We start from the raw sequence: 6,000 nt of genomic DNA on the forward strand, positions 1-6,000 counted from the left end.
TGTTCAGTAAAATGCTCACGAGACCAACAGTACAGGGAGACATTGAGTCAACATAAATCGGTAGGTGCGTTTTCGGGAATACCGGATATTTGACTTTTACCTGAAGCCAGAACCAAGAAAGGAAGAAAAAGTACATAAGGAAAAATAGGGTGCCGTGACCGATTTGCCATGTCGACACGATACCGCCATAAACGTATTACAGTAACTTCGTAGGACAACGAAATTATTTATCCATTAAGGATGGTCAAATTTCTTTCGAAGGCGAGTAAATGTACTCAACTGGGAATTATTGGATACATCTAGCGAAGTGTCTCGAAAACACTGATTTAGCGCGACATTCAGGACGTCGGAGAGCCATCATGGGCGAAGTTCTTCAAGAACAAAAAGAAACAAGAACATTACTCGGCCTTAAATATTTGCATCTAAATAGGCACATCACGTCAACATGGTTTATATACTAGTGAAAAGTTCCTGGATCATAAAATGGTGCGGGCAAGTACGTCTGCATTCTCTAATTTTCAGCTTGCTGTGCTGTCGAGTGCTGTCTTTATATAGAAAAAAAATTCTCAAACTTCCTGATCAACATAGTGGTATTCAGCCTGCCGGTTTCGCATAATGAAGAGGCGGACGTTGTGCTACAAAACGCAATGCAAGAGTGCTGCCTGAAAAATAAAGCAGGTATATGCAGCCTTGCCGAATCACAGTCCAATTTCCATTGACGCTGCTTCTTTCCTACAAAGAAACAGAATTAGTTATCCCGCAAAAGACTCCATATTTTCAAACGTTCTTCGCGTTTGACTCAGCCTATAGGGCTTTCGAGGACTTGTTTAAAGAACTTTTATCAAAAGATGTACATCACCCACGTGCATTTAACTGTGTGTAAGGGTTTATAATTTCTGCTCCATTTTCACAAAATTTCATTGTGTTGGGTGTTGCGATTTTTTTTAGTACAGGTATGTAAACTGTGAGATTTACCTAAAACTCCAATAAAACGCCATTGCGTGCTTGCACGTGTTTTTACCGCTAAGGTCGTAATTATTCCTCACGCGTTGAGGTTTTTCTTCACATTGCCTAAAACCAAACAAAGTTTTGCGTCTGTTATAAATAAAGTGACTTGTTCACATCACCAAATAAACCACGGGTGTCGCATATAAAACATATAGAAATAGAACAGTTCGCTGGAGCCCATGTCACGATGTCTGTATACGGTAATGCGCTTAGTACTGAAACAACAGAGCGTATTGGCACCGCCCTAACGCTTTACGTATGACTCGTACACTGCAGCACGTGACACTCTTTTGGACTTCACTATGGACAGTGCGCCATCTAGTGGTACCGTCGCGAAGCCTGCGCATGGTGTACGAAATGCTTGGCGCGCTGGTACGTTGGCTGAGAAACGCATCATGCAGCATGTGGGCGCCTTTCTCGCGCTTTCTTTCAGGACACGCTACGATATATATAGCGGCGCTGTCGAATAGTCCATGCGTGACCTACTAGATGCGTTACGCGTCAGTGCCTGCGGCGGCTGAGAATTGTTTTCTCTGTAGCTGCACAACCAATGGCACATATTCTGTGACTTAAGTTGGCGAGCGGTTCTCTGAAGAGCGAGACATACCCATTGTCTTTATCCATTGCACAGCTCACTAAACCGTTGACGTGAAAGACGTTCATTGACAAGCGGCACCCAGTGCACTTGTGACACACCTTGCTAAAGCGTCGGGCTGCTCTTGTCGAGGAATTCTTGTCACCTGGATTCCTGGTCACATTGGAGTGCTGTTGCTGCACGATGCCTCAAACTGCGCCGCTGTAAAGTCCGCGGGCGGCAAGGCTTCGATACCGCAGAGCATTGGAGATTATTAAAAAAAAGATATCGTTTGTCAATACAGAGCGGCAGATTCCAAGTGGCAATTACATAGTTGAAGAAGTTGGTGTCACAGACGTTCATTGAAGATGAGGCCACACCAAATGGCACGCGCCCAGCCGCCCATGTTTGGTGTCGCAGAGGTTCATCGATGAGCAGCACATTCCAAGTGGCACAAGCACAGTGTCCTATACAGCGTAAACGAGATTCAGCGGTACACAGGTTTGCCACATATCCAACATTGCATCTTGCAGTGACTCATGTCCGTGTCAGAGAGGTTCATTGAAGAGTGCCACATAGGTACCCACTGACTCAAGCTGGTCGTACAGTTGGTTTCGTACCCTGTTACCACGGCACAGCCGCCCGACGCGCCACCCATTCGACCAAGATGTACCCAGAGAGTCCGTCTTGCGGGAAAGAGGTTTCAGATATAGATAGATAGATAAACAGATAGATAGATAGATAGATAGATAGATAGATAGATAGATAGATAGATAGATATATAGATAGATAGATAGATAGATAGATAGATAGATAGATAGATAGATAGCCACTGAAAAGTGCGTGAAGTACCCTAAAAATGCTAATTGCATAAAAATATTATTTGCCTAGCAGAAAAAACATTCCTTGGCATCAGTGATCAACGTGGCCATTGTTGTCGAGCCCTTGAAGCACGGTTTCACTTTGTCGGCCACCATTTGATGCGCCTCCTCCCGGTACCCTGCATTGGGTTAGTCATTTAGCCTTAAAACTACTGATTGTAATACACGCCATCAAATGTTGATGTTCGTTAACAAGGCGGCCAAATCCATAATGTAATTTAACGTAAAGCTGAATTATTTAGCAATAGAAATGCTGTTCGTGTGTTACAATCACAGAAATAGGTATAGATGAGTCATGTATTTATCAAACAGATAGAAACCTACGCGCGTAACGACCAAGAACTATATTATCAGCAAGAAGTCATCGACTCAATTAAGCGAATAAATTTAGCTTCACCTACCACGTGTGAAGGCAGCCTGAAAGTGTATGCAGGGGAAAGGAAGTTTATTATAGGGGAACAGCTCAAAGGTGAGACGTTTAGGACAGGTGTGCAAACCTCCAAGCCTTTCATGTTGGGCTGAACGAGACGCAGCTGAAGGGCACTGATTCCAGAAAACAGATCACCCAGATACAAATTTAATTCTTGTCTACACTGTAGTTACCTCCAAATATATGTGTATAAAGCTGTGCTGCCTGTTATAGCTTGTTTCGTCAAAACTATAACTCTCTACTTGTAATTGGTTATTGAATAAATGTAATTGCACTTCAGTGCGCGCTATACGGACCCAACACAGTAATCGTTTAATTACTATATAACCGAAAAATGTAATTGATTACGGTTAAACAATAACATGTAATCCTGTACGTACAAGTCTGCCAGTAACGACGGAATAGCACATGCATCACGGGTGCTTTTTAAGCAGTCTATTGAAAGTAAAAACAGAAACAAAACAAAGATGATATACCCCGAGTAATTTGATAGTCATATAATAGCTATCTAACTTTAGGGACCTAGCCTGCAAATTAGAGCGTTCATATACAAATACTGCAATGATGGGATCCTGTGGAGGGGTAAAGTGAGAAAACCAACGAGAGAGACGACAAACAACGCCGAAGGCAAACTAAACGAAAGAAGTGCAAACACGTAGAAAACGTGCTCTACGCCTGTGAATGCACCGTTTCTTTTTCTGCGCTCATTCATTGTTCGCAGTAACCCTCTTGGAGGCCGCTTAAATCCGTATCCTCGATTGAAAGAGAGCATTCAAAGCCCCCTTAGCATAATTTTTAGATAGGTTACTAGATTGAAAGTTTTGAATGCAGAATGCATGCATGCACAAATTTTCGTTAGTTTCTCCTGTATTTAAGCTCAAGTTCTCAAGCGACCCTTGCTGACTGGGCCATCTGTCGCTCTTCTGAATGCCGTAATCAGAGCAGTCCATAAGTGAATTACCGGTGATATTTATTAGAGCTGCTTCACCTAAGCCGCACAACACTTGGTCCTCTTTAGCAAACGAAGGCTGAAATGAAGCAACACTAGAACATACCTGCATGCGAAATAGTCGACACGTGGCTCTTTCAATGAAACCGCTACACGTACGGGGACGACGTCGCGTGTGGAACGTCGACAACGCATTTTAAGGAAGACGCTGTCGTTCTCGTGTGCCGTATACAGGCTACCTGGAAGGTTACTGTGCCCCGAGGCCCATTATGTGGTCTCGACCTCAATCGATTGAAGATAGTAATGATGAACATGCTATACTTTTGTAAAGAGCGGGCACAATGCAACGTCCCAGTAAAAAAATATGAAGAACAAGATGAAACAAACGAAAAAAAGACTGAAATAAATAAATGAAGGAAGAGATGAACATAAACCGAAATACTAGATAACGACTAACACGAGAGCACAAAGCGAGCTCCTGGCGTCCCTGGAGTGTTAGTTTTCTCGGGGTGAACTCGAGCCATCATCTAGTGTTTAAATACGCAACAGGGCGGAAGACGCGTATAATTTCACAGCACGACACCCAGACAGAGGTAGCCGTTAACCTCCTAATGAAGAATGCAAATTAGAAAATAGGGGTGCAGTGATTTATTATTTTTTTAAATCTCAATGTCTTAGTAATGTATAGACACATGCGCGCGCGCACACGCACACACACACAATCACAGGCACACACACACGCACACACACACACACACACACACACACACACACACACACACATTACTACGGTAATGAAATCCTTCTTTGGCTAAACTGGCTAGAAATAGGTCGTTTATACTGTCGAAACAATCTTGGCAAAACTGCCAGGCAGGTGATCATCAAATTTTTCGATTATATTAGCCTTAAATGGAATGTTAGAAGACAACGCGTGTATATGGTAGTTAGCGGATGTGACGCCGAAGCCAACACGTGGTCTCTCAAGTTTTGAAGCGCACCGTCACCGCTTCTAATCGCGGAGCTCATGCCGAGGACGCAGCTCGGAATGTGTTTTCGTCATGGCGTCCTTCGTCATGCGTTATATTCAGCCCACGGCTATGTCTATGGCTTAAAATAACCGAAATTTCTAGATGCTTTTCATGAAGCACGCTGTCGTATTTCCGTCGTTAGTGTGCGTACGGTACTGTTCCATTTCTACAATATCCGAAACTGCTCCCTTTAGGTGGTTAAAAATTTCGTCGCACTTGACTTCTCTGTACGTCTTCTTTGTATTATCATATGAGACACATTTTCATTACTTTTAACGCGATAGCGTTAAGGAGCTCGTGTCGCAGAAAAGCCGGTGTCGTCGGCGTCGGTGTCGGTGTCGGCGTCGGCGTCCGCGGCGTTGGCCGTGAGCGATAAATCACGGCAGGCACTTCATAAATAAAAAGCAACTTCCAAGATGGGCTGGGTGGGAATCGAACCAGGGTCTCCGGAGTATGAGACGGAGACGTTACCACTGAGCCACGAGTTCGATGCTTCAAAGCGGTACAAAAGCGCCTCTAGTGAACGCGGTGTTGCCTTAGAAACGAGCTGTTTCTAAGGCTCAGGCGTGCGTCGCTTGCTCAGGCGCACATTTCGTTGTCGCGCCGAACGCTGCGTTGCTCGACGCTCACCGCGTCCGATGCGGGGTGCGTAGTCGCTGCGCCGTAGTCCATTGTCTTACACCCCTTGGCGGGTCGACGGGAACGCTGTCGCGTTCCACTCTTGAAGGCGAAGCTTAAGCGTCCTCCAATTTTTTTGGTTCATTCATTTAATATAGCAAATGCATTAACCAAGCAAGTGCTTATTACTGACACGTAGCTTCAAGGCAACCGTTCACGCCAGGGGCCCTATAACGTAAAACTATTCCAATATGTTTCTGTTCCGATCTCCTGATGTCAAATTTGCGTAACCACCGACGCAAGCACCGGGCGGTCACCCGCGGGGTTGTCTGAACAGACCAATCAAACGCTCTCCTCGCTCATAGGAGGTCACTTTTGTTTGCTTGGAAAACGAATAACGTTGCCTAAACTGAGCGGCTTGTCGTATCTAATTGGCTGACAAGAGGCGAGGAGAACGCTCAAGTGGAGAGGGATTCAATGGGGCAGAGCCAGAGCACTGAAAATCGTTAACC

This window comes from Dermacentor variabilis, chromosome 8, assembly GCF_050947875.1.
Source record: "Dermacentor variabilis isolate Ectoservices chromosome 8, ASM5094787v1, whole genome shotgun sequence".
In the NCBI taxonomy this organism is placed as follows: Eukaryota; Metazoa; Arthropoda; class Arachnida; order Ixodida; family Ixodidae; genus Dermacentor; species Dermacentor variabilis.